We start from the raw sequence: 21464 nt of genomic DNA, 5'->3' as shown, positions 1-21464 counted from the left end.
AACAGCCCCTTTTGGGAAAAACGAGTGCCATGTTAAGCTATTGATCTGTCATATGACCCCCCCTAAACTCAATGTCTAGTTCCTGTGAACCTCAAAACGTGCAACATCCTTAGGTGTTCAGTCATAACCGCGCGTCTCTGTTATTCTTACAAACACTTCGTTAGTCGCTCCTTTTTTCTTGCATAAGTTCTCTGGCTCACAGTTTTATCTTAGAACATGAGCCCCAGCGTGTTTTGACCTACAACAGAAGGAACATTTTCTTCTTAGCTCTTATTAGTCATCATCAGATGTTCCCCTTCCCTTCTGTTGCTTTTGACAGCCAGTTTCTATCCCCAGAACACTGACATGTTCAAAGAGGTTATTTAAGTGTGCCTCAAGCTGAATTAATCAGGAAAAGTGTCTTTCATTCCTTCTGTAGAATGTAGTCATCGCCCGCCAAAGTCTTTGGCATGAAAACTGTTTGTTCTCTCCCCTGTATAGTGTTGCGGCAAACGGCACACAAAGCAGCCAACATTTATAGTGTTTGCCAATATGTCAGAAGCTGAAGTTTTTATCTTTCTTAATTTAAGATATATCCTCTCACTGCGTTGCAGATGTGAATAGCAAAAAGGATTGATTAAGAGTTTCGAGGCAGTATTTGATGCTGTGTATTGTGCAAATGTAGGTTGTACTCAACTTATTTGAACTCTTTGAAGTACCTGGGAAACACCATTGATTTAGGATATCAAATTGAATGTTTTGGCAGCAGAGACTGTAAACAGCGAACACGCTTTACGTCCACAACACTTTATAGAATACAACAATAAGGTAGAAATAAAAAAAATACACACAGCTTTCTGGCAACTGTAAATATCCTATAAATAGAAGTGATACCTTTATCAACGGTGGGAGTTGAAATCAGGACTTAAAAGTGGTACATTACCTACGAATGAATTTGTGTGGTAGTGCAGGGTACAGCTGAATGTCTGATTTTTATGCTAGTGCACTGTTCAAGACGCATACATTTAATAATTTTAATGAAGAATTTTTCTGAGTAAGTTTATGAACGTAGCATTGATCGAACACAGTATTTGGACCTCGTCATACAGAAATATTGTTGAAGAAATACGGTAATGTAAAAATACTTTGGAGATAAATATTGAGGGTAAGTATGTTGTTTTCAGAATTGTTTTAATACTGTTTACTAAAATATTGCTGTTTATAATTTCGTTTTTGATTATAGTTTTGCTAAATATTTGTGGTAGTTGTGCAATTTATTTTTTGCATTTTATTTTAATATTGCTCGATGTTATTTATTGTTTAAACTTTAAATAATTGTATTTGTTGTTTAACGTTGAAATAAAAATATTTTTTTTATAACATTTTGGTAGCGAGAAGTTGGACTGATAAGTAAAAATTATGGGGAATTTTGTAAAGTATGTTTGTGTTAATATTTTGTGTTTTAATTTATTTATTAACTTTGGATTTAGTAATTTTAAAGTTTTGAAATTTAATGTTAAAATCTATATGCAAAGCTACGTTTTTGATTTTGATAATGTTTGAAATTCAATGTTTTCAACGTAAGTCATACATTTTTATTTTTTATATTTGCATGTGTAAACTGTTATATGTAGTTATTATATTTATGTTGCTTTATTTTAGGTACCTTTTGTATTTATGATAAATGAAAGTAAAAGATTGTAAAAACTGTATTAATGCATTTTTAAAATATTTTTTACAGGTTTGCGCACAATTATACATATATTTCCTTTTTTAAACATCAAAATTTGAAGTAATTTTTTTGGGAAATTCAAATTCTGCATTTAATATATTTTAATACAAAATTATGGTATGCATTTTTATGTATTGTATTTGGATTTTTTTAAATTTCAATTGTAATATTTGTATTTATTATTTAAAAATTAACAATGTTTTGGTAATTTTCAATTTCTTATTTATGTATTTAAATTATAGGTTACTCTTATGTTTATGTGTAGTATTTTTAAATGAAATTATGCTGTTAAGGTTATTTATGTTTTTAAAGACAATTATGTTTTAGTTCAATTTGCAGAAATATTTCAAATGTAGTTAATGTTTTGTAATTTTTAAGCTATTTATAAGTGATGTAGAGAATTAAAATCGTATATTTTAATGTATTCGTTTTAAATTTAATTATATTTTGTTAACTTATTTTGTTTGTTTTTAAATGCTCCTTAATTTGTTATTTTACATTTTTTAAAATTTTTAGATAATTTGTTAACATTTTAAATGTGCATTGAAAGTTAAATGTATTTCATTTCTAGTATTAATTATGATTGTGAAAAATTATGTATTGTTTGGTAGAAATATTAAATGTAACCACTGAAGCGTCCAACAGCTTTTCCACAAGCGCTTAGATTGGAGTGGGAATAGTAAATATAGCTTATTAAGTGCCCAGCACCTTCACCAGAATGTTTTAAAATGGAGTGGGAGTATTAAAAGTAATGCCTTTAGTGTCCAACACCTTACCCAGTACATTTGAGAGTGAATAGTAAATCTAACCTTTTGCTGTGGAATAGCCTACTCAAAATGGATCAGATTGGAGAAAGAATAGTAAATGTTACCCTTTTAGTATGAAACACTTTTTTCAAAATGATTTGGCGTTTGTGCTTTTGTACAGTGTGTATTTTTTCAGAATAATATTCAATATGTGTTAGGGTTTTTACATATTTTTTATTTATATATTTTAAGTATTTTGTAATGTACATTTTTTTTTTTCATACATAAATGTTTTGCAAAGAAGAAAAATATGACACAGAGTTAAAACATTTTATGTACGTTTTTACTGTAGTATCACAAATATTGTATTTTCTACCCAGTTTCAGACCATGTATATTTAGTAATGCTTATTGAAAATGGCATGGCATAACTATTTTTCAAACATATATTTTTTAAACATCATAATTTGTGGATGCCGACAGCAGACCAAGGACCACAGGGCCCAGGTACTTTGCAGCAGGAGCAGCTTGTCTCATCTCTGCATGCCAGTGGGTGTAAACATTACTGTCCTTTTCCCCACTGTGTGGGACACCAACAGCAGGTCCAGGACCACAGGCCCAGTGTACTAATTTTTGCGCACCAGTGGGCAAATAAATTATTGGCCTTTTCCCCACTGTGTGGGATGCCAACAGCAGGCCTAGGAACACGGGGCCCCGGGTACTTTGTGCAGGAGCCACTCACCTCATCTCTGCGTGCCAGTGGGCACATACATGACTGGCCTCTTCCTGCCTGCGCAGGACACATGTGGGCCACACCCAGGCAAAGTCAGGGCCAAGTGTGTGCCCATCCGTGCCTCTCGGAGTCCAGAGGAGGGCAAGCTAGGCCATTCCTCTTTCGATGAGCGTCAGGTGCCTTGATATTTGTTTTGTTATTCTGTTGACATGGAGTAGCACAAAAACCCAGTTGCATCTATGAGGGGGCAGGATCCAAACTTGGTGGGTTCTTAAAGAGAGCAGTTGGGGCTATTGATAATGAAATTCTGCATGCTGAGCATCAACTGTCACTCTCTTCACCCCAACTACCTCCCCGCTAGCTCTCGCAAGCCCTGATCCAACTGTAACAGAGGTTGTCAACACTACATGGGATGTTTACACGTTACCTCTATTGTTCGAGCAGGGATCGAGTAATGATACAACCTCAGGGACAGCATTCACTACCCTTTCATTGGTTATACCAATGGAAGGATTGAGCACATCCTTGTGAAGTGGCACTAAAATGTGAGGCCAGGCTGGGAAAAAGAAGAAGGGGGTCCTGGGGTCAAATTACCCTTTGAAATACAGTCTGTCTTACAACCAGGTATGGACGCAACTGTTAGGGAGCTCACTAATACTAAATTATTAGCTTTGACATTAAGAGATTCCAGGAGGAAAGATTTGCTTCTATTTTCTTCCGTCTTGTATCAATAGAGGCCAAGTTGAATTGCTTAGGGTCATCCCATTCTGTTCAAAATAGAAGTAGCGTGGTGCAAGTTGCTTCTGGTACAGGCTTGTTGGAAAATGGGTTATTGGTAAGGGCAGGTAAGTACCTACACTTTGCAATAGACCCCTAACCTCCAATCAGGTCCAGCTAAGTCTCAATGAATCAAACCCAGCTCAACCCTTGGTAGCTTGGCAACGAGGCTTAACTTAGGAGACATATATGTAAAGCATTTAAAAATCACAAAACAGTAAATAGTTAAAATACAAAACATAATAAAAATCCAACACCAATTTAGAAGAATAGATTATATTTTTATCTTTAAAATGACACCAAAATGAATAAAATCGGATAAGGGTAACCAGAGATATGCATTTTTAAAGAATTAATGCTTTTTAGTGCTTAGAAACGAATAGTGCCAGTCTGGTCATCTGTTCGCACCTCGGCCGGAGCAAAGTAAAAGTTTGAGGCTGACCACGATGGAACCCTGCTCGGTCAAAAGCTTACTTTCAGACTTAGGGGGTCATTACAACCTCGGCGGTCTTTTTACAAGACCACCGAGGGACCGCCGTGCGGAAGACCGCCAGTAGTGGCGGTTTGCCGCTCGGCGTATTATGTCTGTTGGCTGCTCTCCGTCCTTTTTCTGATGGAGAGCCGCCAACAGCCATACTGGCGGGCGGCGGGGAAGTGGAGGTTGCTCCACCTTCACCGCCACGCCAACAGAACACCGCCCACCGAATCACATCCTGTGAGTCGGTGTGGCGGTGTTCTGTTTACCAGTGTGGTGTCGGCGGAGCAGCCCCCCTGGAACCCGTCCCCTCCCGGAGGATCGACGGAACAGGTAAGTCGATCGTCCGTTAGGGGAGGGGGGCGAGGGGGTGTTGTGTGTTGTGTGGGTGCCTGGGGGTGTGCATCTGTGTATGTAGAGGGGGTGTGTGAGTGCGTGTATGCTTGCGGGGGTGTTGCGTGCATTGGGAATGAGTGCGTGTATGTCTGTGGGTATGTCTGTATGGATGTGTGCGTGTATGTTTGTATGTGGGTGTGAGTGTCTGACTGTGCGTGTGTGTCTTGGTGGTGCCTGCGTGCGTGTCGGGTATGTGTGAGTTCTTTGATGTTGGGGGTCGGGGTGGGGAGGATGGGCCCTGCCACCTTTGGGGGGTGGCAGGGGTGGTGGGGGGTGTAGAGGAGGGAGTTGGGGTGGGGGTGGGGGGTGTGGGAGACCCCTATCAGTGCCAGGGTAGGAATTCCCTGGCACTGATAGTGCTTACCGCCATGGATTTCATGGCAGTTCCAACCGCTGGAAATCCACGGCGTTAAGCCGGGTCATAATACCGCCGGCAGTATAGTGACGGCCGCCGGGCTGGAGACCCAGGTCTCCAGCCCGGCGGTCGTCTCCACCCTAGCGGGCGGAACAGAGAACCGGCGGATGACCATGGCGGTAACCGCCAAGATCATGATACGCTGAGGAAAGACCGCCAGCCTGTTGGCGGTCTTACCGCCGCTTCTCCGCCTTCCGCCAGGGTCATACTGACCCCATCAGTCATTTCTCTGGAGCTTTTCTTCAGCAGGATCAAGTTGCCAGTCCAATCTTACCTCCTGAAACTCTTCCTCGGATACGCATCACGGTAGCCCTCGGTGGAGATTTTTACCTTCTGACTTAGTCATTATTTTTTAGATGGAAAATCTTCTACCGGGTCAAACCTGAATCTTGATCTGAAGTCCCTGGAGCCCTCCGCGGATACACTGCCTGGAAGGTCCCAGTCAACTTCCTACGTTCGAACGTAGTCACTTTTTCTGATATTTTCTTCACTGGGACAAACCTGCAAGTCAGGCCGGGTCGCGGTTAAGGCAAGCCGGCTAGAGTTGCCGTGGGGAGTTGGTCTCCTTATGGTGCTTTTTTCGAAAAGTTCTCTAAACTTCTTCAAACTTCTGGATCTTTTCCAGATGTTCCTTTAAGGTTATTTTGAGGTCAACAGCTCACCCCAAGGTTCCAGAAGCTCAGGGATGCTCCTTGAGGGGGCAAACTACAACTCCCAGAATGCACTGGGTGCAAACTCTTTATTGGCCACTGGACAGTGGCCAGCTGGTCAGGTTCTTCAGGAGTTGGTGTAGGGGACTCTGGTTAGCAATTTTTCAACTGTAGCAAACAGGGAGTCCCTCCTTGAACCAGTTGAAGCCAGGCAAAGTCCTGCTTGTGGTGAAGCCCAACTGTGCAGCTGGTGCAGTCCTCCAGAGTGCAGTGTCCAGGTGCAGGTCAATAGTCCAGCAGGGCAGTCCTTCTTCTTCTGTAGTTCTTCCCAGTAGGGATCTGAGGTATGGATGCAGGTCTGCCAGTTTTTTTTGATAAAGACATTTTATTGATTTTGTGAGAAAAAATTGGGCAATGATACACACATTTATTTAACAAGGTGCCAACGTGGCGCCTAACAGTGGTCGGTCCCAAGTCCCAGATCCCAGGCAACACAGTGTAAATGAAGGTCAAACACCGCCTAAGTAACTGCTGCGGCCTCCCACTTCCCCCATATCCTATCATATTTATTCGGACATCCTCTGGCCTCGTATACCAGTTTTTCACGTTGCGCACACCAGTCCACCCCCGCCTCCATTTAGTCAGTGCTGGGGCACCTCTGGCTTTCCAATCCGCCATTATATATCTCTTGGCCACCAGGCATGCCACCCCGACGAAGGTTCGATCCAATCTTCTCAACCCAGTGTCTCCCATGATCCCCAGTAGGAGGGGCAGTGGCTCCCTTTCCATGCTTTCCTGTAAGGCTCCAGAGATCTCCTGCAAGACCGCCCCCCAGTAGGTCACTATGACCGGACATGTCCATACCATGTGAAAGAAATCAGCCGCGAGGTTCATTCATCGTGGGCACTCAGCTGTGGGTTGGAGGCCCGCCCGGTGTAGTTTGGTGGGTGTGAGGTAGGCTGTGTGGAGGTAAAAAGTCTGTATTAACCGGAAGCGAGTGGCCATTGTTAGGGTACGAGGGGCCATCAGTGCTTCACTCCAGTCCATCTCCTCCATGGGACCTACCCATCCCTCCCATCTCTGGCGGAGCCCCCCCAGGGAGCAGGCAGTGTTAGCGATCAAAGTACGGTATATCTGGGAAACACCTCCCCTACCCAGATTCCCCATCAGTACCTTCGCCTCCATGGGGTTATATTCAGGTATGTTGTCTCCTGCCTGCACATGTACTAGTAGGGCATGGCGGAGCTGGAGGTACCTGTGGAATTGTGTCTTATTTAGAGAGAAGAGTTTTTGGAGGTCCCCAAATGATCGCATATGTGACCCTTCCCAAACATAGCCCAACGTAGAAATACCTATATTGTCCCACTTCTGAAAACTCTCCAGGCCCGCCACTTCCGTTAGGTGCTTCCCATGCCATAGCGGGGTCTGCTGGGTAAGGCGCCCCCACCACCCGACAGCTTCTGGGCCACTCGCCAACCCACTAAGATCACTTTAGTCACTTCTGGGATGTCCCGGGAGATCGAGCCCCCGTACAGGGTATCAAAGATCCGCGGGTAGCCCAGCGATCGGAGTTCCACCTGATACACCAGGTCCGACCACCCGCCCCCCACCCAGTCATTGATCACGAGCAAGTGCATCGCGAGGAGATAGTAATGGATGTTGGACATGCCCAGCCCCCTGTCGTAAACATCTCTTTGACAGGTTTTGAGCGCCAGACGCCGGCGGGTGTCGTTCCACATGAATTGACGCGCCAGTGAGTCCATCTCTTTAAACCATTTCTTGGGGATGTGGTGTGGGAAGTTTTGCAATAGGTATAGGAGTCTGGGGAGGATCATCATCTTGTAGAGTGCTATTCTGCCGAGCAGGTTTAGGGGGAGAGTCCTCCAGCGCTGTAGGTCAGTTCTAATTCTTCTAGTTAGCGGTGTAATGTTGAGCTCCCATGTCAGCTCAGGGAGTAATGAGATATGTATTCCCAAATATTTAAAACTGTTCCTTCGCACTGGGATGTTACGCTGCCAGTCCACACAGTCCCAGGAGCAATGTGGGGGGATCAATAGGGACCTACTGGGGTTTAGAATCAGTCCCGAGGCCTCCGCGAAGAGGCCTAGAATTTGTAGGACGTGAGGACCGCTTTTAGCCGGGTTGGAAATGTACAGTAGGACATCGTCTGCGTATAACGCTACTCGGTCCTCTGGGCAAGCGGGCCAGGGCCAACCCTCGATCAATGGGTCTTCTCGTAGCAGTATCGCCAGGGGCTCTATTATTAGCGCGAAGAGCAGTGGGGATAGCGGGCATCCCTGTCGGGTGCCACGACCAATGGGGAACGAGTCGGAGACCACTCCGTTCACTTGTACCCGGGCAGTCGGGTAGAGGAGCCTCACCAGGCCTCGGAATTTAGGCCTGAGCCCATTTCTTTGCAGCACGTGGTCAAGGAAGGACCAGTCCACCGTGTCAAAGGCTTTTTCAAAGTCGAGCAGGAGTAGTGCCAGGGGGGTGTGTGACAGGGTCTTGCGATGTGCCAAGGCCAGATGTAACCGCCTAATACAATGTCGGGTACTGCGGGTAGGCATAAAGCCGCACTGGTCGGGGTGTACCAGAGTGGGCATCATCTACCTCAGTCTGGAGGCAAGGATCGCGGACAGCACTTTGATCTCTGTATTTAGAAGTGAGATGGGCTGGTATGCCGAGCAATATCGCGACGGGGTTGGGTCTTGGGGATCCTTACAATTGTGGCTTGGTCGATCCCAGTGGGGAAGAGGCCCTGCCTCTCGGCTTCTTCGTACATACTGAGCAAGTGGGTACCCAAAATGTCGCCGCATCTGCTGTATAACTCTGCAGGGAATCCATCCGGCCCCGGGGTCCTTCCGGTGCCAGGCTGGCGATCGCGCTAGTGATTTCCGCGAGGCCAATAGTTTCATCAAGTCTATTCCTTGTCGCCAGGGGAACTCTGGTAAGAGTTATGTGGTTTAAAAGGGGAGACTCTCTCTCAGCGATGGGTCGGGGATGCTCTGCATATAAGCGCGCGTAGTAAGAAGCAAAACTTTGCGCGATTTCAGTGGGAGTTTTGGAAAGAGAACCCGAGTCCTCCACAATTTCAGGTATGACCCTGTTAGCTAGAGGGCGGGCGGCCAGCCAGTGTAGGATTTTCCAGTTTTTATCCCCCCAGCCATATATTCGTGCTGCTGAGGCCCTCCAAATATGTTTTGCTGATTCTAGTGCTATGTGCTTAATTTCTTCTCTAACCATAGTAAGCTGTCTCAGAATAGAGGCCGACGCTGAGGTCACTTGCTGGCGCTCCAGGGTTAGCGCCTTGGCCTCCAACTCAGACAGTCGCGAGTCTCTGGCACGTTCGCGTGAACGCAGGAGATATTTGGCATGTCCTCTGAGAGTGGCCTTGCAGGAGGCCCATATTGTACCTGGAGATCGGACCAATCCCAGGTTCAGCTCGAAATATTGGGTGAGGTGGTTCCTAATTTCATGGGTGTAGTCGTTGACTTGTAGGTACCATGCGTTCAGGCGCCACATCGGGCGTCTGGTGGGGTCCGTACCGCCCAACCGGACGCGCACTGGCGCGTGATCTGAGACCCCGCGGGGTAGCAACTCCGCACCCGTGACGCTGGTAATGTCTACAGCGGGCATAAATACGAGGTCAATTCTGGACTGTGTCGAGTGGGCGGCCGAGGTGTGCGTGTACTGGTGTTCCCTGGGATGCCACACCTCGCACAAGCCGAGGCTCTCAGCCCAGCTGCTAAGACTCGAGGCCCGGGTGGATCTACTAGCAGTAATTTCACCGGATATATCCAGACTGGGGTCGAGGACGGCGTTGAAGTCCCCTCCCAGCAGGGTAGTACCCTGGGGGAGACCCGCTGCCACGTGGTGGAGAGAGAGTAAGAATGCGTCAAGTCCCGCCGGGGGCCCGTACACACATACAAGGTTTATCGGTGACCCGTGAAGAATCCCCGTAACTGCTACAAATCTGCCCTGCGGGTCGGATTGTGTGGCTGTAACCACCATGGGTAGCGAGCGGTGGAGAAGAATGGCCACCCCCCTGGAGCCTCTAGAGAAGCCCGCATGATAAGCCCTGTCGTACCCTCCTTGTGCGAGCATGGGGCACCTAGTCCCGAGGAGGTGGGTTTCTTGTAATAGGACCACTGAGGGGGAGTATCTGCGGAGAATATTGAATACTGCAGATCTCTTGATCTTATCTAATAGGCCATTTACGTTCCATGAGATGATCTGGGTTAGTGAGGGCCGGGCGTGGGTTGCGTGGGTGCTATATGGTATTGAGTATCTGTCTGTGGACCCCGGGATGACCATTTCAAACATAACAGTGAAATATTAAGGTAACAAAAAAAACTATTCAACATTCTACTATCAAACTCTTTACCCCCAACCACCCCCCTCCCCATACTCCCCCCCTGGAAGCATCTGTCGCCTAAATACCCAACCAGAACCTAACAGCCAGAAGGACTGTCGTTGGGTTGGAGTGATGGACCCCTCCATTTAGTCGGATCAATTGCAATTAGCAGACATAATTCAAGTTTTTCAAGTTTTTGCGCGGCATGCGCTGAGGAGGTGTAAGGCCACCCGCAATATCTCCTCCAGGGCCCACGGGTGCGCACCTGGTGGCCCAGGTCCTCCCAGTGTATCTCGGTGGGGACCTAACGATTCAGATCAACCAAGCACCGGGGACTGGCTCAGGCGGTTATCATCAGCGGCTTGCGTTGTGTCCCAGGGTCCCGAGGGTCGGACCGGAACTCTCTCGGTCTGTGTATCGGGATCTCGAGCCGTCTCGTCGTTTGTGGGAGTGCCCGAGTCAGGGGACCCCTCCGGGCTCCGACACCCTCCTCCGTTAGCCAGTCCCACGCATTCTCGGGAGATTAAAAAAAGTACGCTTTCCCGGCCATGAGGACCTGAAGTCTCGCAGGGAAGAGGAGCATGTATGAGAGCTGTATTGCTCTGAGCTTTTGCTTTACGTGCTCATATGATCGGCGGCGGGTCTGAACTTCACGGGTGTAGTCTGGGAAGATTAAGATTTTATGATTCTCCCATTGGAGGTCTTCGACGCGTCTAGCTTCTTTAAGGATATTGTCTCGGTCTTTGAAGTTAAAGAAGCGTGCAATCATCGGGCGTTTAGGGCCACCCGGTGGGGGGCGTGGGGCAAGGGCCCTGTGGGCACGTTCGACTGCGAACCAAGGTGAAAGAGTTTGATCTGGCATCCAGGTCTTAATCCACCGCTCTAGAAATTCGGGGGCCTTGTCCTCCTCCACGCCCTCCGGGAATGCGATAAAGCGCAGGTTGTTGCACCTTCATCGGTTTTCCGCGTCCTCCGCACGACGGTGCAACTCACTGGTTTGAGTTTGTAGTTGGGCCACCTTGGTTCTGAGATCGGATAGCTCGTCTTCAGTCTGGGAGACACAGGCTTCCACCTCAGTGATTTGACTCACTGTGTTTCTGAGGTCTTGTCGAATAAGGCCCATGTCCTCTCGTACTTCCCCGATTTTGGTCTCTACGGCTGCTTGCGATGATTGGATTGCCTGGAGGATGGCATTCACTCCGTCCAGCGCTGGACCTCCACCAGCCGCGTCTCCTCCTCCCTGGGAACCCGCCGGCATCGTGAACTGGTCGATCTTTTGCCGGGAGGCCGGGGGTTGTTTGTTTGCCTTGTCCTTCCCCATCTTGGCGCGGGGGTGGGGGTCAGTTGTATAGTTTCTTGGGGTGTTCCAGGTCGTGCCTCAGGGCGGGCGGCCGCCGGCAGGGCTCTTTCGTGGTGGGCAGGTTTGCGTGATCACAGTTCTTTATTTGGAGCGTAATGGTCGCAGGTCCACTCCTCCCCTTGGGAGGGCCGAATCATCAGACGCAGCAGGGGGAAGCCCCGGAGAGTCACCCGGGCCTGCCCAGGACCTCGTCGGGTAGCCCCAGCTCAGGATCGCCGAAGGGCACAAGTTCAGGGACACGGTGTCCCGGCAGCGGATCCACCACCGCTCCGGCCCGGCTGCTGGGCCCATGGCTGGTGTTGGTGGGTATGTATTGATTGCGTTACGGCCGCGCGATCCAATAGGGGCCCAGGGGATTTTATTCCCGTCCGGTCGGGTCGCTTCACACCTCTGTGGTACTTTGCAGTAGGCCCCACTTGGTCTGGGGCCCGGAGGGCAGTCCAAGGCGCTGGGCTCCTCTCTCTTTTGAGCCTCTTCCCCTGTCTTTCTTTTGGGGGGGTGTCGTTCTCCAGCGCCTGGGCACTGGCACAGCCGTCACCCCCCAGCTTGCCGCGGACCCTAGGTATACCGCTCACCTCAATCAGGGGTCCGGGGGGGCCCCGCAGTAGGGGACGCTCTTCTTGCAGCTCCTTCGCTACCCGGGCGAATCCCAGGGGGTCTTCCCCTCGAAACGGCTTGGACGCTGAGGCTCTCGCAGCCGGCGCCACCAGGCAGGTGCGCAGCGCAGCCCAGGACACCAGGAGCCCCGCTTGCAGGTCGAGGCAGCGCCGCCCCTTCAATCCACAGGAGCCCGCGCTCCGAAGCTCAGCGCCGGCTCCCTCTCAGTCTCCACGGCGCCCCCGGTCCAGGGCAGCCACACCAAAGGGCAGGCAGTTCAGAGTCAGTCTCGTCGAGGCGGTCCGTCTCCGACGGCCATTTTGACACTCGGGCCGCGGCGCGTGTACGGGGCTCGGCTACACTACCGCTCACCACATCAGGATCCTAGCGGGACGGAGAGACCGCGGGGATGGTTGGCACAGCACCATTGGGTCGCTAAATCGTGATAACCTAGGGCGGATGACGGAGGGGTCCAGAGCACTCTCAGAGTGCAACTGCCATCTTGACGCCCGAAGCCACGCCCCCAGGTCTGCCAGTTTTATCGTTGCTCCTGGGTGGAAAACGGGGGGCCCTGGTTCTCCAATCAGGTGCAGGCTCCTTCCCCCTGTGATGACCACTTCCTGGAAAGAGAAACATTCCTCAAAAATCCATCATGGCTGAAACTGATTTTTGGAGGTTACATCTGGCTGAGCTCACCCACTGGTTTGGCTAAAAACCTTAAACACACCCTTCTCCTGCCCTCTCCTTATCCAATCAGGGGGTACCTAATTGTCTGGGTTTGCAGGGTTTGAGGGAGGTGCGGGGTTGCTTCAAATGTCCTTCCCTGCCTTTGTAGACCAGTTTGGCAGCCCCCCAATTCCTGCCTCTCCATCTGCTGAGGGAAGATCTCCTCCCGCAGGCACATCTCTTTGTGTTGAGCCAAGCCACTTCATACCTCATCAAGGCAGCCTGGCCAGGTTGCCAGAGGCTGGCCAATCAGAGCAAAGCAGCACAAATACTGCAGGGCTGAAGTTGGCAACTTTTCAGGTAAAGTTTAAAACTTTACCTGAACAAGTTATATTAAATCAACAACTGGAACTTGTAGGATTTATTACAACAATTAATTTGATACCAAACTTGAGGTAGCTTTTACTTAAGGGGACTTTTAAAATTCAAATAAAGTCACCCCAGTCTAGCCTATGGAGGCCATTTACTACAATGAGGGAAAAACACAATTGGCTGTTTTACATCACCAGGGATTATAAAACTTTTTTTATAAGGTCCCTGCTTTTAGTTACATGGCACCCAGCCCTAGGGGCAGATAGGGCACACCTTAGGGGTGACTTATATGTAAACATAAGGTACTTTAAGACTTTGGAAATACTTTTAATTACAAAGTCAAAATTGCATGTAACTTTAATTTAAAAACAGCCAGCAAGGCAGGCCTGCCTTTAAAATGACACTGGGCACCTCTGCAGTGCACCTATGGAGGCACCACCTACTGGGGTCCCTAAACCTACATGCCTACCATATACTAGGGACGTAAAGGTAGGTTGACTTAGCCAATTATAATTATCCTAATTTACATACTCATTTTATACAAAGCACAGGCCCTGGGACTGGTTAGCAGTAACCAGGGCACCATCAGAGTCAGGAACACACCAGCAAAAAGTGAAAAATGGGTTCAAAAAGTCAGAGGGGCCTCTACAATCAGCCCTGTTTTCCCACAAGGGTCTTCACATTGTACAATTCCTGTTCTCACCAAGACCAATAGTTTACACAGAGGACTTACTAGCTCAGGGAAGGTGCCTACCCCCAACACCTGAGCTAGGTATTTCATCCAACAATTTTGGTCCAATTATTGCTACTGTGGAGCCTGCTCAAGTCGAGCTGGATGAGGTAGGACTGACTAATGATAAAGGAAAGGACAAACTGAAGAAAAATCCTAGTATTATAGAGTGGGAAAAAACATCTTCCTATCTCCAACTTTTCCTTAGTGTACACCATATCTTTTAGTATTAAAGAACGCCCGCTACTTACAACAAACAAAGAAGAGGATTATTACAGTTAAAAAAAATGAAACAATGAATTGGTTAACTTCCCAAGTGAAGTGGTGCATAGGCCTACAGACTGAAATAAAAATGGTTAGAAGAATTCAGTGGATTGGCCCGGACCCCAAGGACGAAACTGGCAATTGTGTAATTATAAGTTTTAAAACTCCTGCATTGGTGAATTTCCTCCTAAATTTTGTTAATCAGCATTTGTCTCGCCACGAAAGGACTGGCATCTAGGTGTACTGCTGCTTTTTTTTACAGTCCTACAGTGTTAGCCGGTGCAAACTGGACAACGCATAAACTCCAGCCTGGTGGGATCCAGTCACTGGGTGCAGTCCCAACCTACAATCCCTTTGAACCCCTAGCCTCTTTGGAAGATCTGAATTGATGCCATCATAAATTCCCACTTGAGGCAGGGTTAGGGGACTATGAGGAAGCACAAAAAAGGTAACAACATCAGGGAACTCTGATGAAATGGGATGAGGGACCCCCGACCATCAAAGCTACTGCTTTTGATACAAGTAAGAGTGGTAAGGTGGGGAGGTAACCTACACCTGGAGCACAGAGGAGTCAAACAAGCGAATTAATCCAACCCCCTTTGCCTGAGGACTCTGGAAAATTTAAAATTCTTTCTTAGAACTTGGCTGGCATTTAAGGGCTGATTACGAGTTTGGCTGTCCAACTACCAACAAGCAGGTGGAGCAGTTTGCTGTATTGCGAGTTTGGCAGGTGAACAAATAGAAGATCGCCAGTACTCCACCACCATCGCCAGGCAGCGCAGACTGCCAGGGTCACCTGGAAGCATAAACAGGCCGGCAGAAATGATGTTTCCGCTGGACCAATTACGAGGTTGCACACCACCAATGTAACTGTGGGGGTCCAACCACCACCTACAAGCTGACGGAAACAGACAAGGGAGACATGGATCCCTTCGCAAATGTCATGCTGCTGCTCCTGCTTACGGAAAGACAACTAAATCAACACCAACATGGATGACAGCAACCATAAGTACACACACCTACCTGTAACATAATCCCTTTAAAAACAGCACACCCCGTCGGCAAACACATCATGGGGTTGGCACCACGGGTAGTAGCTACACCTATCATTTGACACACACATACTGCAGCACGGACATACACACATTCACAACACACACACTTCAGCCAGCACACACACACTGCACAGCAACACTACACATGTATGCATGGCTACACAGCACAGGCTCAGGGACACTGAAGGCCACACAACATTCACACACACAGCAACAACAACACAACTAATGCACATATACAAATACATTCTACACACTCACACCACACACTTTCTGGCGACTGTCCACATATCCAACAACCATATACACCCATGTGCCATGGCACACACACAACACCACCATCACACAACCATGAAATGGACACATACATCACACGCACAAATAGCACAATGGATGCACAATGCCATTCAAAATACACAGAGAGACAAATAGACAAAAGAGACAAAGCACACCACAACAACAATACATACACAGCTGGGATGGGAGCATCAGGACCATAAATGAAAGGAGGCTTCACTAGGAAACATATCATGTTGAACAGGGCCTCAAACAACATGTGCTAAGAAATTGGCCCTAATTGGATCTCAGGGACAATCAATACCAAAACCAATTGCCATGCACAGCTACACAATGGGGAAGGGTATGTCAATGAAGCACACACAACCCAAACTCCATGGAACATACCCCTACACCAACCAGCTGCAAGGGACCCACACCTATATGAACACATGCACACTCAAATGCAAAGCAAACTATCACAACTCAACACACTCCATATCTGCACTGGCAAAACTCAAAAACACACACACATGTAGAAAACAGACACATCAGAGGGACAAGTCCAACACCATACATGCCCACATCGCACAACACAAAAAGAAACAAATACCACAACAAACACAACACAATGGCATGACACCAACATTGCACCTACACACACATACCCATCACACAACAGACAGCTTTCCCTTGGGGGACAACAGCACTGCACACAAACTCACATACTGCAAAGAACACCACATGGAGCAGCAAGAAGGCCAAACACACACAACTACAGGCACAACCAATCTCAGCCAGGAACAACAGAAAGTTGGGAAGGAAATGCAGGACAAAGTTGTACCCACCAAAACGACAACTGGTTGGGTTTATTGAAATGTTTTCACAGAAATAAAGTACAAGGTCTTATGGCCAATCTAATCATGTTACCCAAAAGGCACAGTGTTGGGCCCCTACTTGACTCCCGACTGCCATGTAACCTCAACAGGTAAGGGCATCAAGGGGGCAGTCAGGCACCTCAGGGGTTATGGGGGGGGAGTTCAGAGGGTTTGGATTTTGACTTGGGAGGAGGGATCTTTTTTTGTGAGGGATGGGCTTCTTCTTGGCTGAGGGAGGGGCATGGGTGCTTTGGGAGGGGCAGGGGAGGCCTTGGAGGTAGAAGGGATGGCCTTGGAGAGGGTCGAGGCCCTTTTGGGTATGGTACAGGGAGGAGAACAGGGGTAAGGTTAAGCTCACACAGGAAAAGTTTCTTAGACAGACGGGGGCAGGAATCAGAAAGGGGGTTGGGATTTAGAGATTTAGGGAGTGGTTGATGTGTAGAAGTGGATGTCTTGGGTGTGTGCTTATGGGAGGTATGCTTGTGTGTGGTAGGTGTCTGTTCTGTGGGTGAGTGAGGGCGTTTATGCGTCTTGGGCTGAGGGAGGGTGGCAGTGCGTGGGGATGCCGTGGTAGGTAGATGGGTGTCTGTTGAGGTAGTGACTGCAGGTATGGTGGATGTGCTGCATGTAGGTGTGTCTGTGGTTATGGTGCCTGCGGGTCTTGTGACTGGGGTGGATGTCTGAGGGTCTGCTATGGTGGTATCTGCGGGTAGCATGGGTGTTATGTGTGTGATGCTGGGGGTGGGGGGTGTCAGGGCAAGTCGTGACTGTGGGTGGATGTTGTTTGTGTGCAAGCCATTGTGTCTTGTGGTGATTGTGTTTGTGTGCACTACCCTTGTCTTTTGAGGCTGATGCATGCAAGTCTGCCTGTGTGCTTCGGGTAGGTCAAGGAAGGGGGGATTTGGACTGGGAAGAGGTAGATGGAGGGGAGACAGAAGACATGGGTGACTGTCTGCCGTCAGTGTGGAGGCCTGAAAAGATGTTTGTAGGCCAGCCATTGCACTGTGAATGCCCTCCAGAAGTGCGTTTCTCTGCTGGACTTGAGTTGCAAGTCCCTGGATGGCATTTATGATGGCAGACTAATCCACAGAGATCGATCTCAGGAGGTCAATAGCCTCCTCAGTGGGGGAAGCAGGGGTAACAGGAGCTGGGGCAGAGATGCCTGTGGCAAAGTAGACACCCAACCTCTTGGGTGAGCGGGCAGTGCCAACTGGGTGGGGAGCTACAGGGAGGGCGGTCATAGAACAGGGGTGACAGATAAGAATGGTACTGGGGGGGTCTCCGGTGGGTCTGCCACCACTAGGGAGTGGCCGCTAGAGGAGGAATCTGAGGATGATGATGCAGATCCAGTCACCTCATTGGCATTCCCCTTGCCCTCCAGGCCACTGGGCCCGTCTGTGTCAGTGGTGTCTTTACCCGAGGTTCTGTGGCCATATGCTTCCCCACTCGGCTCAGCCCTGTCTTCTTCACCTGACAGTGGTCATGCTGCCAATAGAAAGTGAAGTAGTGTCATAACATGGACATAAAGATACTTCAATCAGAACTCTGAGAGACAAAACATACCATCATGTCAAGTGGCCCTCTGCTTGAAGTGTCAGCAAAGTGGCACCATCATGTGCCAATACAAAACCATACGTGCCGTCTGGAAATACAAAAGTACCACATGAGACAGTCCGGATCTCAGACAACTACAATAGCATGGATGAAGTCTTGTTACCACACTGACCATATCACAACTAGGTTACCATTCCACCCCAAAACTGTGCCAAATGCAACACACTCCAGTGAACCAGTAGCCAACAATTGGATCCCATTGCAAGGTACCCTACCAATTACACAGACACAAGCCTATGCACACATCTGAAACACACTGGCAGAATGTACCAAAAAAAAACAGATGTTGCTAAGGAAATGCAGACAACACTGGTACAAATGTTCCATACCTGGATTAGTTGACATAGAAGAATCCATGTCATTATGGACACATCCCAACAATGTACAGCTCCACAAGTGAAGCCTGCTCAAAATGACTCAAGGAGTCAAGGAGGTATTAGCAAGGTCACAGATGTGCCACACATGTGGTGCTGCAAGGAACAACAATGAAGTCGGGTACTAAACCTCACAGAGAGATGTCTCCAGTATAAACACGAGAATGATCCTGTAAGGCCCGGGATACCCCCCACCAATGTCTCACACCCATTTCCATGTCGGAGTGTGTTTGTAGTAGACAACTATACCACTCAGGAAGGAGTGACACATACCTTGAAATCACTAAGAAAAGGACCCCAACCTGTTGTCCAGTGAGAAGCAACATCACTACCCACATCTCAGACATGGCAAGCATGGCATCTGTGGATGAATCCCTGACCACAAACACATGTGATCCAAACATCACTGCAAGTCAATCCATGATGCATCCCAACAGTCAAGACACAACCCCCAATCATCACACACCTACAACCATCATTCCCCATAAAGGGAACAAATGATCATGAAGTGGATACACACCTTGATCCTACTTGTCATGTTCCTCATAAGTACTGCAGTTACACATAACTAATGACATACTAGGAGGCATGAATGTATCTGTCAGATGACATATGATGGTGACACATTCCTATCTGGGGACTCACAGTAAATGGAAAACCATTGCAGATGTACCATTGTGACAACAGGACGCCATGCACATATATGTGGGAGATTCCAGACATCATCCTATCCACATGGCTAGCACATGTGGACATCTGATGCATAGCTATGCTTCTTAGTGTAAATGGAGCACATGCAGACACATAGACACAAGTAGCGTTGGCTACAGTGCTGACATGTCACCCATGTCAATGAACATTCCCCACTTACCAAGGGAAAGCAGTTTGCTTCAGCTGCCAAGATTGAGCCATGTAAGTCATGTCACATGTATGATGGACACCCTAGCATCACAGACTACTCCTGGGTAGCAGCTTTCTGCTTACACATATCCCCAGACACATGGCAGAAGACAGTGAGCCTCATCCTACATACCTTTGAACTGTGACATTTGGGAGGAATTATCTGTTGGTGAAAACTACTACCCACCAGAGTAGGAAAAGCACAATATTTGTAGATTAAACATGCCATATGTGCTCCCTGCTGTGCAATTGGACAGAGGGTTCCCCACAGTTTAGTCCTAGGTCCCAGCTCCAAAAAGAAGAGCACACCAGTTTGAAACACATGGCCAGTCTACACCAATTTGATCCCAGATGATCTGTGACACATGATTCATCCCACATTGTCAGGGAGAACAGTCAGTCCACCACTCAATCACCTGGCGAAGGGTCAAGCATGAAGTTGCCTTGTACTCACTCCCTTGTAGCTGCTGTACTGCTCTCAAAAGACCATCTAAGGCCAGGTAGGCCAATGCCAAAATGTGTGCTATTTGGCTAGGTCATTGTTCGACGGGCACCCCATCTCCATTAGGAGGACAGCCCCAGCTGGGTCTCTGCGATCCTCCGGGCCCAGTGCCTCAGGTCCTTCCATCTCTTCCCACAGTGAGCGCTCTGCTGGCTGTGGACCCAACAGGGTCTGCACCTTCTTGGCGATGGCTTTCCAGATTGCCTTCTTCTGATGGGCATTGACCTGCATGGATGGAAAAGGCAAGACATGATATCATGTCCACAAGTCCCATACAAAATGGCTGAGTCACATACATGTCAGTGCACCAAGTTAATAACATCCTGTCTTGACCACCCTGTCTACCTGTGGCACATACCAGTCATTGCACACAAGGACATGACTACATACACTCCCCAATAGGGTACCCAATACACCCCCCAGCTCAGGCCCTACACTGACTCGGTAGGCCAACTGTGACCTTTGTGGGACATGAGCTAGCAACATGACATTGACCAGGAACACTATGGGAAACATCACACAAAGTGGCAAGTGACAGGTAAACCACCCAGCAAACAATGCACACCAACATCCACTACCTCAGAATGTCACCCAATGCTTACAGTCCCTACAGGTCACAGCCAGCCTACATACTGACCCATCATGCTTGGACCATGTTGGACCTGGCCCTTTTTGTGGGTTCATCCCCAGACTTTTTGCCTCTTTCCTCCTATTATTTTCTGACCTCTTGCTGTTGGCTCTAGGACTCTGAGCAGTTTATCACTGCTGATCAGTGCTAAAGTGCAGGTGCTCTCCCTTCTAAAGTTGGTATGATTGGCTTACACCTAATTGGCATAGTTAACTTACCTGTAAGTCCCTTGTACAGTAATATCTCTATGCCCAGGTCCTGTAAATTAAATGCTACTAGTGGGCCTTCAGCGCTGCTTGCACCACCCACAAAAGTAGCCTTTCAAACCTGGCTCAGACCTGCTAGTACAAGGCCTGCTTGCGCAGTTTTCTGCCACAGGGACCTGGCATCTAAATTTGCTTGCAATGCCCAGAACTCCCCTTTTACGACTTGTAAGTCACCCCTAAGGTAGGCCCTAGCTAGCCCTATGGGCAGGGTGCAATGTATGTAGAAGGCAGGACCTGTGCCTTGTTGTGTGGCCTGTCCTGGTAGTGAAAAACAGCCTATTTTGTTTCTCACTGCTGGGAATGCTGCTTTCTCATAGGATTTTATTGGAAATGCCCTGCCTTATGTCTAGGGGGTATTGTCTGATTTATGAGGGGTAATGTAGGCATGTTTGGTATGGTTATAATGGTAGTGAGAAATGCTACTTACTGGTGTAGGTGGTTTTTTTATTGTCATTACAGAAATGTCACTTCTAGAAAGTGAGCATTTCTCTGTGCTTTAAGACTCTAGTGTTTTGCAGCTTGACTCCAATCCAAGTCTGGGTAGAGTGACAGTTGGGCTTTGTGCATACTTTTCATACAGCCTATACACAGGGAGGGTGGAGGTGTCATAGAGGTGCACCTACATATTGAATGGTCTTTCTGGGATGAGATAAGGGGAGGCGTAGTACACCTACATCTGTAAAGGCTTTGCACAAGGGGCTCGTTTACCCCCATCTGATGTCT

This window comes from Pleurodeles waltl, chromosome 4_1 (genome assembly GCF_031143425.1).
Source record: "Pleurodeles waltl isolate 20211129_DDA chromosome 4_1, aPleWal1.hap1.20221129, whole genome shotgun sequence".
Lineage (NCBI taxonomy): Eukaryota > Metazoa > Chordata > Amphibia > Caudata > Salamandridae > Pleurodeles > Pleurodeles waltl.
Note: the sequence above shows the minus strand (reverse complement) of the source record.